This window comes from Mesoplodon densirostris, chromosome X (genome assembly GCF_025265405.1).
Source record: "Mesoplodon densirostris isolate mMesDen1 chromosome X, mMesDen1 primary haplotype, whole genome shotgun sequence".
Classification (NCBI taxonomy): domain Eukaryota; kingdom Metazoa; phylum Chordata; class Mammalia; order Artiodactyla; family Ziphiidae; genus Mesoplodon; species Mesoplodon densirostris.
Genome location: NC_082681.1, coordinates 62,242,957 through 62,255,602, shown reverse-complemented (window position 1 = coordinate 62,255,602; position 12,646 = coordinate 62,242,957).

The window sequence follows — 12,646 nt, the reverse complement described above, 5'->3', positions numbered from 1 at the left end:
AGATGTTTCCTGTTTCTTAATGTAGGATTGTATTGCTATTAACTTCCCTCTTAGAACTGCTTTTGCTGCATCCCATAGGCTTTAGGTCGTCGTGTCTCTAATGTCATTTTTTTCTATGTATTTTTTATTTCCCCTTTGATTTCTTCAGTGATCACTTGGTTATTAAGTAGTGTATTGGTTAGCTTCCATGTGTTTGTATTTTTTTTTACAGATCTTTTCCTGTAATTGATATATAGTCTTATAGCATTGTGGTCTGAAAAGATACTTGATACAATTTCAGTTTTGTTAAATTTACCAAGGCTTGTTTTGTGACCCAATATATGATCTGTCCTGGAGAATGTTCCATGAGCACTTGAGAAAAATGTGTACTCTGTTGTTTTTGCATGAAATGTCCTATGAATATCAATTAATTCCGTCTTGTTTAATGCATCATTTAAAGCTTGTGTCTCCTCATTTATTTTCATTTTGGATGATCTGACCATTGGTGTAAGTGGGGTTTTAAAATTCTCTTCTATGATTGTGTTACTGTCGATTTCCCCTTTTATGGCTGTTAGTATTTGCCTTATGTGTTGAGCTTTTCCTGTGTTGGGTGCATAAATATTTACAAGTGTTATATCTTCTTCTTGGATTGATCCCTTGATCATTATGTAGTGCCCTTCTTTGTCTCTTCTAATAGTCTTTATTTTAAAGTCTATTTTGTCTGATATGATAATTGCTACCCCAGCTTTCTTTTTATTTTTATTTCCATGGAATATCTTTTTCCATACCCTCACTTTCAGTCTTTATGTGTCCCTAAGTCTGAAGTGGGACTCTATTAGACAGCATATATATGGGTCTTGTTTTTGTATCCATTCAGCCAGTCTGTGTCTTTTCGTGTGAGCATTTAATCCATTTACATTTAAGGTAATTATCAATATGTATGTTCCTATTCCCATTTTCTCAATTGTTTTCTGTTTGTTATGGTAGGTGTTTTCCTTCTATTGTGCTTCTTGCCTAGAGAAGTTCCTTTAGCATTTGTTGTAAAGCTGGTTTTGTGGTGCTGAACTCTCTCAGCTTTTGCTTGTCTGTAAAGGTTTTAATTTCTCCATCAAAGCTGAATGAGATCCTTGCTGTATAGAGTAATCTTGGCTGCAGGTTTTTCTGCTTCGTCACTTTAAATATGTCCTTCCACACCCTTCTGGCTTGCAGAGTTTCTGCTGAAAGTTCAGCTGTTAGCCTTATGGGGATTCCCTTGTGTGTTATTTGTTGTTTTACCCTTGCTGCTTTTAATATGTTTTCTTTATATTTAATTTTTGATAGTTTGATTAATATGTGTCTTGAAGTGTTTCTCCTTGGATTTATCCTGTATGGGAATCTCTGTTCTTTCAGGACTTGATTAACTATTTCCTTTCCCATACTAGGGAAATTTTCAACTATAATGTCTTCAAATATTTTCTCAGTCACTTTCTTTTTCTATTCTTCTTCTGGGACCCCTATAATTTGAGTGTTGGTGCATTTTATGCAGTCCCAGAAGTCTCCGAGACTGTTCTCAATTATTTTCATTCTTTTTTTCTTTATTCTGCTCTGCAGTGTTTATTTCCACTATTTTATCTTCCAAGTCACTTATCCGTTCTTCTGCCTCAGTATTCTGCTATTGATCCTTCCTGGAGTATTTTTAATTTCTTTTATTGTGTTGTTCATTGTTGTTTGTTTCCTCTTTAGTTCTTCTAGTTCCTTTTTAAATGTTTCTTGATTTTTCTCTATTCTATTTCCAAGATTTTGGATACCTTTACTATCATTATTATGAATTCTTTTTCAGGTAGACTGCCTATTTCCTCTTCTTTTGTTAGGTCTTGTGTGTTTTTACCTTGCTCCTTCATCTGCTGTATGTTTTTTGGTGTCTCAATTTGCTTAACTTACTGTGCTTGGGGTCTGCTTTTCGCAGGCTGCAAGTTTGTATTTCCTGTTGTTTTTGGTGTGTGTCCCCAGTGGATATGTTTGGTTCCGTGGGTTGTGTTGGCTTCCTGTTGGAGGGGGCTAGTTCCTGTGTTCTGGTGGATGAGGCTGGCTCTTGTCTTTCAGTTGGGCAGGTCCATGTCTGGTGGTGTGTTTTGTGGGTGTCTGTGGCCTTATTGTGATCTTAGGTGCCCTATCTTCTAATGAATTGGGCTGTGTTCCTGTCTTGCCAGTTGTTTGGCATGGTGTGTCCAGCACTGTAGCTTGCTGATCATTCAGTGAAGCTGGGTCTTGGTGTTGAGATGGAGATCTCTGGGAGATTTTCACCATTTGTTATTACGAGGAGCTGGGAGGTCTCTTGTGGACCAGTGTCCTGAAATTGGCTCTCCCACCTCAGAGGCACAGCCGTGATGCCTGTCTGGAGCACTAAGAGTCTTTCATCCACATGTCTCTGAATAAAAGGGAGATAAAATGGAAAGAAATACAGAAAGAAAGAAAGAGGATCAAATAAAATAAAGTAAAGTAAGAAAAAAATAAAGTTATTAAAATAAAAAATGTTATTAAGAAAATAAATTTTAAAATGTAAACAAAAAAAGAAAAAGAAAAGAAAAAAAAACAGATGGAGAGAACCCTAGGACACATGGTGAAAACAAAGCTATACAGACTATATCTGAAACAGAAGCATACACATACACAATCACAAAAAGAGGAAATTTGGAAAAAAATAATATATCTTGCTCCCAAAGTCCACCTCCTCAGTTTGGGATGATTTGTTTTCTATTCAGGTATTCCACAGATGCAGGGTACCTCAAGTTGATTGTGGAGCTTTAATCCACTGCTTCTGAGGCTGCAGAGAGAAATTTCCCTTCTTTTTTTTGTTCGCACATCTCCGGGGGGCTCAGCTTTGGATTTGGCCCCGCCTCTGCGTGTAGATCATCTGAGGGCATCTGTTCTTCGCACAGACAGGATGGGGTTAAAGGAGCAGCTGATTCGGGGCTCCAGCTCACTCAGCCAGGGGGAGGGAGGGGTACGGATGCATGGCAAGCCTGTGGCGGCAGAGGGTAGCATGACGTTTCTCCAGCCTGAAGAATGCCGTGTTTTCTCCCAGGGAATTTGTCCCTGGATCACGGGACCTTGGCAGTGGTGGGATGCACAAGGTCCCGGGATGGGAGATGTGGATAGTGACCTGTGCGAACACACAGACTTTCTGGTGGTGGCAGCAGCAGCCATAGCATCTCAGGCCCGTCTCTGTGTCTGCACTGTTAGCCGCAGCTGGCGCCCGTCTGTGGAACTCCTTTAAGCAGTACTCTTAATCCCCTCTCCTCATGCACTAGGAAAGAAAGAGGGAAGAAAAGGTTTCTTCCTTCTTCAGAACGTCCAGACATTTTCTCTGACTCCCTCCCATCTAGCCATGGTGCACTAACCCCCTTCAGGCTGTGTTCACGCCACCCAGGCCTCTGCCTGCTATCCGACCGATGCCCGAGCCTCAGCTCCCAGCCCCTGCTTGCCCTGGTGTGTGAGCAGAGAAGCCTCTCAGGGCTGGTGAGTGCTGGTCGGCACCAATGCTCTGTGCAGGAATCTCTCCGCTTTGCCCTCCACACCCCTGTTGCTGTGCTCTCCACCGTGGCTCCGAAGCTTTCCCTCTCCGCCATGCACCGTCTCCACCCACGAAGGGGCTTCCTAGTGTGTGGAAACCTTTCTGCCTTCCTTGCTCCCTCTCACTGGTGCAGGTCCCATTCCTATTATTTTGTCTCTGTTTTTTCTTTTTTCTTTTGCCCTACGCAGGTATGTTGGGAGTTTCTTGCCTTTTGGGAGGTCTGAGTTCTTCTGCCAGCATTCAGTGGGTGTTCTATAGGAGCAGTTCTACGTGTAGATGTATTTCTTATGTATCTGTGTGGAGGAAAGTGATCTCTGCATTTTACTCTTCTGCCGTCTTCCTCCCTTCTCCCTCATTTTTAATATATTCACTTAACTACTCTCATGGCACAGCAAGTGTAGCAGACATATCTAAAGAAGTTGTCTACATAATTTCTACATACTTCTAACTCATCTACATATTTTAGCAAATTGATCAGTAAATTACCTAATTGGCACACTAATAAACATTAGAAGATTTTATGAAAATAATATAAAAAATAGAAAATATGCCAGTTTCTAGTTTTTTTTAAGCTTGTCTATAATATATCTTACAATAATAGAAATAATAATAGCATATATATAGTAATTACTTATTACATGCTAGAAATCAGGTTACTTATATCACATAATCCTCAAATTCATGATGCTGGAATAGTAAATATTATCATGTTTTACAACTAAAGAAACAGACTTTAGGGCTTCCCTGGTGGCGCAGTGGTTGAAAGTCTGCCTGCTGATGCAGGGGATGCGGGTTCGTGCCCCGGTCCAGGAGGATCCCACATGTTGCAGAGTGGCTGGGTCTGCGGGCCATGGCCACTGAGCCTGCACATCTGGGGCCTGTGCTCCACAATGAGAGAGGCCACAGTGGTGAGAGGTCCATGTACTGCAAAAAAAATAAAATAAAATAAAACAGACTTCCTCAAGATTATAAATTATTATGTGGTGGTTCAAAGAGTCAAGTCTAGTTATACTTTGATGTTTAATCTCTTGAAACTCCCCTTCAATATGATAGAAAAATATTTAAAGCAATCTATAAAACATAACAGTTCTTGAGAACCAGAAAGGAATGTCCTCTGTGGATCAAATTTTGGAGGGAGTATGAGAAGTTACATGTGAGATAACATTGAATATATTGAGAAAAATGGAGAGAAAATAACCCCAAATATTAGAGGTAATAGGGATTATTTTCAAATGAACACCAAAGAAGCTACATGCTTAGAATAAACAAAATATTGAGATTAGGAAAAGGAGCAATTATCAAAATAATTTAAAAACTGTTTTAGAACAGTTGACCCCATTGAGTTCATCTCCTCTCCTATGTATGGCTGTCAGCCATGGCTTCAGTGCCCAAGTAAGTCCCCCAAAACCGCTCTTCAAAGAAACTGAATGATGTCAGGGAAAAACAAAATCACAGTGTGAGTGTTGAGGTCTGCAAAAGAAGCAAGTTTGAGAGTGAAATATGCTCAGATCTCCACAAAAATTACTAAGGAAAGATAAAGAAGTGTATTCTGCTCTAAGAAGAAAATATGTTGTTCTACCACTGTACCTCCTATCTTAGACCTTTTGTTCATTTTTGTTTGCAGCAAGGTACAGAGCAATTAAATCAGCAGACTTGCACAACTGTAAATAGCCCAATTAATTTTATGATAATAATTTCATAATAGTTACAAAGGGAATGAGCTCAGCTATTCTTCAGAGCCTTTAAATATGTGGAATAATAAGTGAGGCAATATGAATGAATGGAAATCATGGTTTAGTTCCATGGCTGTGATGATATCAATAGGTAAAATAGAGAGTTATGATTCCAAAGAGATCCCTAAACTCCAAAATTTAGTGTATGTTATTTGATTTAGAAATCATGTTATCTTACTCTTAGTTATCTATTCAAAGTCCACCTAGAGGAGAAATCAAGGTGGTGGAGTAGGAGGATGCACAGCTGACCTCTGCTCACAAACACATCAAAGATACATATATATGTGGAGCAATCCTAGCTGAAAATTAAATGGAGATTGGAAGAATTATTCTTGTACAACCAAGGCTATAACAAAGATCCACAGAGAAACAGGTAGAAAGAGAAGAGTAACAATCAGCTCAGGACCTATGCACCTGGGAGGAGACACAGGAGAAGAGGGGGATTACACAGATTGGGATACACCCTGAGGGGTGAGCAATTCTAGCCACATATTGTGTGCCCCAGCCCTGGGTTATGACACCAGAAATGCAAGTTCACTAAGTTGGTTATAAAAACAGTGGGACTAATCGGAAGGCTATAAGAAACATAGACTCTGTTCATGAAGAGCATGCAGACAATTGATTACTCCTGAAATGAGATGTTTCAATCAATGAGAAGTAGATTGAAACTGCCCAGGCCTCTGTCCAGTTTCCCACAACTACCCTGGCATGCACATCAGCCTGAGCCAAGTACCTGCTCCAACCCCACTTGCGTTGTGAGACAGCTCCACCTTAGGGTGAGGGCTGCCTTGGCTGTGGGGAGTATTCAGTTGTGAGGGATGGAACCTGTTCAGGCCCAGAAAGGAATTTGAACATGGTGGAGACAGCTATTACTGGTACTTACAGAGGCAGCACATAGGGTGTGGTTTGGGACTCTAAGGCCAGAGCCATCACAGCCTGTGCCCTGACACATGCTGAGTGCCAACTCCATCCCCCCTTGCTTGATCACAGCTTTCCTCTGGTGTGTAGGAGCCGATGCTGGGAGTGAGGAAAGCACATACTAGAAGGAATAGAGTCAGCTTGGACCTGAACCTCAGGTGTCCTGCTACTGCAACGTCGGACCCAACTTTACTGTAAATAGGGTGATGTTGGCCAATGAGCAGAGAAGAAACCCCAGCTCACACCTGGATCTAGCTTTAGCCCCTCCATCTCTAGCCACACTTCCTACAAAGGTGACAGCTGCCATCACACACTGAAGAAATACTTGACATATGCTCACATTAGATCCAGCTCTCCCACCAAAGTTACTGGGCACATGCAAATGGTAAAGGGGCATTCTCACAAAAAGACACACCTTTGAGAATGAAATAGGTAACTGTTTCACATAATTCCATAGACACAGAGAAAATTGAGCAAAATAAGAAGACAGAGTAGTTTGTTTCACTTGAAATAACAAGAGAAAATCCTGGAAAAAATAATAAAACAGAAATAAATAATTTATCAAAGAGTTCAAAGCATTAGTAATAAGAATACTAACTGAATTAGGGGAAATAATGGATTAATTTTAACGAGGAGAGAGAAAATATAAAAAAGAACCAGTCATATATAGTAGTGTGTATATGTGAATCCCAATCTTTCAATTTATCCCTCATCCCTTTCCCCCTGGTAACCATAAGATTTTTTTCTACATCTGTGACTCTATTTCTCTTTTGTAGATAAATTAATTTGTACCATATTTTTTTAGATCCCACATGTAAGTGATATCATACAATATGTGCCCTTCTTTGTCTGACTTACATTACTCGGTATGACAATCTCTAGGTTCGTCCATGTTGCTGCAAATGGCATTATTTCATTCTTTTTTATGACTGGGTAATAGAAAAATGATAAGAACTTACTGTATAGCACGAGGAACTCTACTCAATACTGTGTAATGACCCATATGGGAAAATAATCTCAAATAGAGTTTATTATATGTATAATATATATATATATATATATATATATATATATATATATATATATAATATGTATAATATATACATATATTATTATATGTATAATATATACATATATTAATATATGTATATGTATAACTGATTCATTTTGTTGTACAGCAGAAAGTAACACAATATTGTAAATCAACTATACTCCAATAAAATTCTTTAAAAAGCATAAAAAAGAAAAAAAGAAAAAGAAAATTACAGACCAATAGCTCTGATGAATACAGAAGCAAAAATCCTCAACTAAATATTAGCAAACCAAATTCAACAATATATTTGTTTGGCCAAAAAGTTCTTTTGTGTTTCCCATAACATTTTATGGAAAAACCAGAATGAACTTTTTGGCCAGCCCAATACAAAAAAGATTACACTCCCTGATCAATTCCATGGATGCACGACTGGTTCAATATCCTTAACTCAATCAATGGTATATACCATATTAACAAAAGAAAAAATTTAAATCACATGATCATCTCAAAAGATTCAGAAAAAGTATTTGATAAAATTTCAACAGCCATTCATGATAAAAACTCTCATTAAAGTGGGTATGGAGGGAATATATCTTAACAATATAAAGACCATTTATTATAAGTCCACAGCTAACATCATATTCAGCAATGAAAAGTGAAAGCCTTTCCTCTAAAATCAGGAACAAGACAAGGATGTCCACTCTTGCCACTTATATTTAACATAGTACTGGCAGTACTATCCACAGCAATCAGACAAGAAAAAGAAATAAAATGCATCAAAATTGGAGGAGGGCCTTCCCTGGTGGCACAGTGGTTGACAGTCCACCTGCCGATGCAGGGGACACGGGTTCATGCCCTGGTCTGGGAAGATCCCACATGCCGCGGAGCAGCTATGTCTGTGAGCCATGGCCACTGAGCCTGCACATCTGGAGCCTGTGCTCCACAACGGGAGAGGCCACAACAGTGAGAGGCCAACGTACCGCAAAAAAAAAAAAAAAAAAAAATTGGAAGGAAATAAGTAAAACTGCCACTATTTACAGACCACATGATACTATGTATAGAAAAACCCAAAATCTCCCTCAAAAAAACATTAGAACTAATAAACTGATTCAGTAAAGTTGTAGGATACAAGGTTAATATACAGAAATCTGATGCTTTTCTACACTCTGATACTGAATTATCAGAAATAGAAAGCATGAAAACAATCCCACTTAAATTTGCATCAAAGGAAATAAAATACTTAGAAATAAACTTAACCAAGGAGATGAAATCTGTACATTAAAACTATAAAACACTGATGAAGGAAATTGAAGATGATGCAAAGAAATGGAAATATATCCTGTGTCAATGGATTGGAAGAATTAATATTTTTCAAATGTCCATACTACCCAAAGCAGTCTATGGATTTAACACAATCCCCATCAAAATACTCATGGCATTTTTTTATAAACTAGAACAAATAATCCTAAAATGTATATGGAACCACAGAAGATGCTGAATAGCTAAAGCAATCTTGAGGAAAAAGAACAAAGCCAGAGGCATCACACTTCCAGACTTCAATATATACTACAAAGCTACAGTAATCAAAACAGCAAGGAACTCACAAAACAAACAAACAAATAAAAAACAGACACATACATCAATGGATCAGAAATGAGATCCTAGAAATAAACCCATATCCTTATGATCTATCAATTTGTGACACAGGAGGCAAGAATATACACTGGAGAAAAAACAGTGTCTTCAAAAAGTGGTGTTGGGAAAAATGGACAGCTACATGTAAAAGAATAAAATTAAAATACTTTTTCTAACACCATATACAAAAAATGATCAAAATGGATTAAAGACCTAAATATAAGACCTGAAACCCTAAAATTCCTAGAAGAGAACATAGGCATAACACTCTGGCATAAATTGCAGCAATATTTTTTTAGATCTTTCTCCTAAGGCAAAATAAACAAAAGCAAAAATAAACAAATTAGACCTACTTAAACTTAAGTTTTGCATAGCAAAGGATACCATCAACAAAATGGAAAGCCAAACTAATGTTGTGACCAATAAAGGGTTAATATCCAAAATATATAAACAGCTCATATAACTCAATATCATAAAAACAAACAACACAATTTAAAAATGGGCAGAAAACCTGAATAGATATTTTTTTCCAAAGCAGATATACAGATGACCAAGAGACACATGAAAAGATGCTCAACATAACTAATTATTAGAGGAATGCAAATCAAAACCACCATGAAATATCAACTCACATTTGTCAGAATGGTTATAATCAAAAAGTCTACAAATAACATATGTTGGAGAGGATGTGGAGAAAAGGGATCACTATTACATTACTGGTGAGAATGTAAGTTGGTGCAGCCACTATGTAAAATAATATAGAGGTTCCTCAAAAAACTAAAATTAGAACTACCATATGATCAAGCAATTCCACTCATGTGTATATATCCAAAGAAAACAAAAACGTTAATTTGAAAAGTTATGTGCACCCTAATATTCATACCAACATTATTTATGATGCTAAGATATGGAAGCAACATAAGTGATCATTAACAGGTTAATGGTTAAAGAAGTTGTGATATATATATATATATATATATTACTTAGCCATAGAAAAGAGTGAAATTCTGCCATTTGCAACAGCATGGATGGACATAGAGACATTATGAACATTATGCTTAATGAAATAAGTCAGAAAGAGAAAGACAAATACTGTATGTTATCACTTACATAAGGAATCTAAAAAAAATAATATAACAAAAAATAAAAAAAAAAAACCTCACAGATATAGAGAAAAAAGTAGTGGTTAGAATTGGGAGACAGAATGGGGGAGGAGCAAGATAGGGTTAGGAGATTAATAGATGCAAACTACTATGTATAAAATAGATAAGCAACAAGGTTATATTGTAGAGCACAGGGAAATATACCCATTATTTTAAAATAATTTTAAATGGATTACTTCTATAAATATATTGAATGACTATGTTTTACACCTGAAACATATAATATTATAAATCAACTATTCTTCAATAAATAAATGAAATAAAAGTTCTTACATAAAAAACACACAAACACAAATAAACCCTACCAGGCCAAGTGTTACAAAATACAGCATGTGGCAAACCAACTATATTTCAAGAGAATAAATTAGGTACCATAAGAAACTACTTCATTTATCTTAAGCCATCATGATAAAACTGCCGAATAAAATCATGTTCAGCTTTTTATTGCAAAATAAACAAAACCAAAATAAAGTCCATCTAAATGTTATCTGTCCCCCACACACCCAATGTGAAATTAAGGAGTCCACATATAGTCTACCTCTGCTTAATACATTCTTGATTTCCATTCAGTATATTTATTATAACACCATGAGTATAAGGAGGAGGTCTCATATTTGTGACAAATAGTAATCACATTTATTATGTCTATTATTTATCAAGACCTTATTTAGATTCCATCTCTCAGTGGTTCATCACACTTTTATGATTAGAGGGATGTAGAATCTTCTGAGCTTTCTGATATTATCTAACTTATACCATCTCCATATATCAGACACTCATTCCCTTGTTCAATTCATGCAGTATTGTGGCTTAAGTTGTTGTGTATGTGTTAATGGATCCTATGTTAAAGACTGTTAGCTGTCCACCAGAGTCTATTCTCTCCTTATTTTACGATAATAGATTGCTACTGGGTACATGACTGTCCAACATTCTTTGCAGTTAAGTTTGGCCACCACTTGCTGAATAAGGTCATACCATGGCAATTATCCAAATTTGGCCATGTGGATGATGCCAGTACTGAAGATGTAACGAACCTGAGTTCCTCAAAGACTTTGAAGAGAAGAGCTGACTTGCTAAGAGGGTTCACATTATGCCTCTGCTCAAAATTCTTCATTGGATCCCAATATTAGAGTAAAAAACAAAGTCTTTTTAATAACATATTCAGCAATACACTTCTACAGATCAACATGGCTCATTTCTTCACTTCTTTCAGATCTTAATTCAAAATTCACCTTCTTATTTCAGCTCTCTCTAGCTACTATCATTAAAATTGGGCCCCTATCACATTTCTTAGCCTTTGCCCCACATTTTTTTTCTTTATACTTACCACTACCTGAAAATTTTAATATTTTATCTAGTTTTCTTATTTCTCTCTTACCCATAAGAATGCAAGTGCCAAGCAGTTATATATATATATATATATATATATATATATATATATATATATATATATATACATACACACACACATATATATATGTATATATACATATACATGGTACAGGTTATTTGGATTCAAGAAGGCAAAACCAGAAATTGTCAGGATTTCTATAAGGGTTAGGCCTAAAATGGGCACAGCATCATTTGGACCCCATTATGTTCATCAAACCAGTGTAATGTAATGGTCATTTAAAAAATATATAGACTATAATGTCATTATAAAAATATTCATATAGCACACAAATGTATATATGTATACATTTTATCTACCAATCCCATTTTCACTTTTTATAACCATTATTTTGAGCCCAAAGTGACTGTTTGATATATTTCTTCTTAGTTACTTTTTCTGTATATACAAATATAAAACTATAATTTTTAGAAATGCAGACAATGTCATACTATAAATATGATACTATAATACATATTTTAGTTCATATTGGACTTTACTACTTTTTAAATCAGGTTTGTTGGTTCATAATTTATATATAGTAAAAATAACCTTTTTGCAGTGTGCAGTTCTCTAAATTTTGCCAAAAAAATATGATCATTTAACTACTGTCATGATGAATTGAGAAAATATTTCCATCATAAAGATAATTATGAGACAAAACTGTAAACCTAGGAAATAATTGAAAGACTACACACTTAAATCCAAATGAAACAGGTTACATGGTAAAACTTTTAAAAACAAAATATTATAAACACTATAAATTAAGATATTTCTGATTTCCATAATAATAGATTAGTTTGTAGTAGACCAAACCTCCTGCTGAGACTAACCAGAAAACATGGGCATAATAAAAATATAATTTATTTCAATGAACTGAAGAGATGCCATGCACACAAAAAAATGACAGGACAAGATGTCTAAGGAAGTGGAAGACCAAAATAATGCCTGATATTCATCATTTAGTTCTCCTCCCAAGGCCTATGCTGATTCACAAGTGAGAAGCAGAAAAACCAAATAGACCACTGGAAGTCTTATGAAGCTAGCAGAACAAAAAATGCATTTAGGGTTTAGCAAGTTGGGGAAGCATTAGTAAACATCTCATACTTTCTGTTAGGACATCCCAGATCACACCCTAGATGTAGGAATAAAATAGAAACAGAATAACTTTTAAGAAGACTTAAGTCCAACTTTGAACAATTTCAAATTCTGATTAGATTAGTAATCTATTTAACCCTGCCT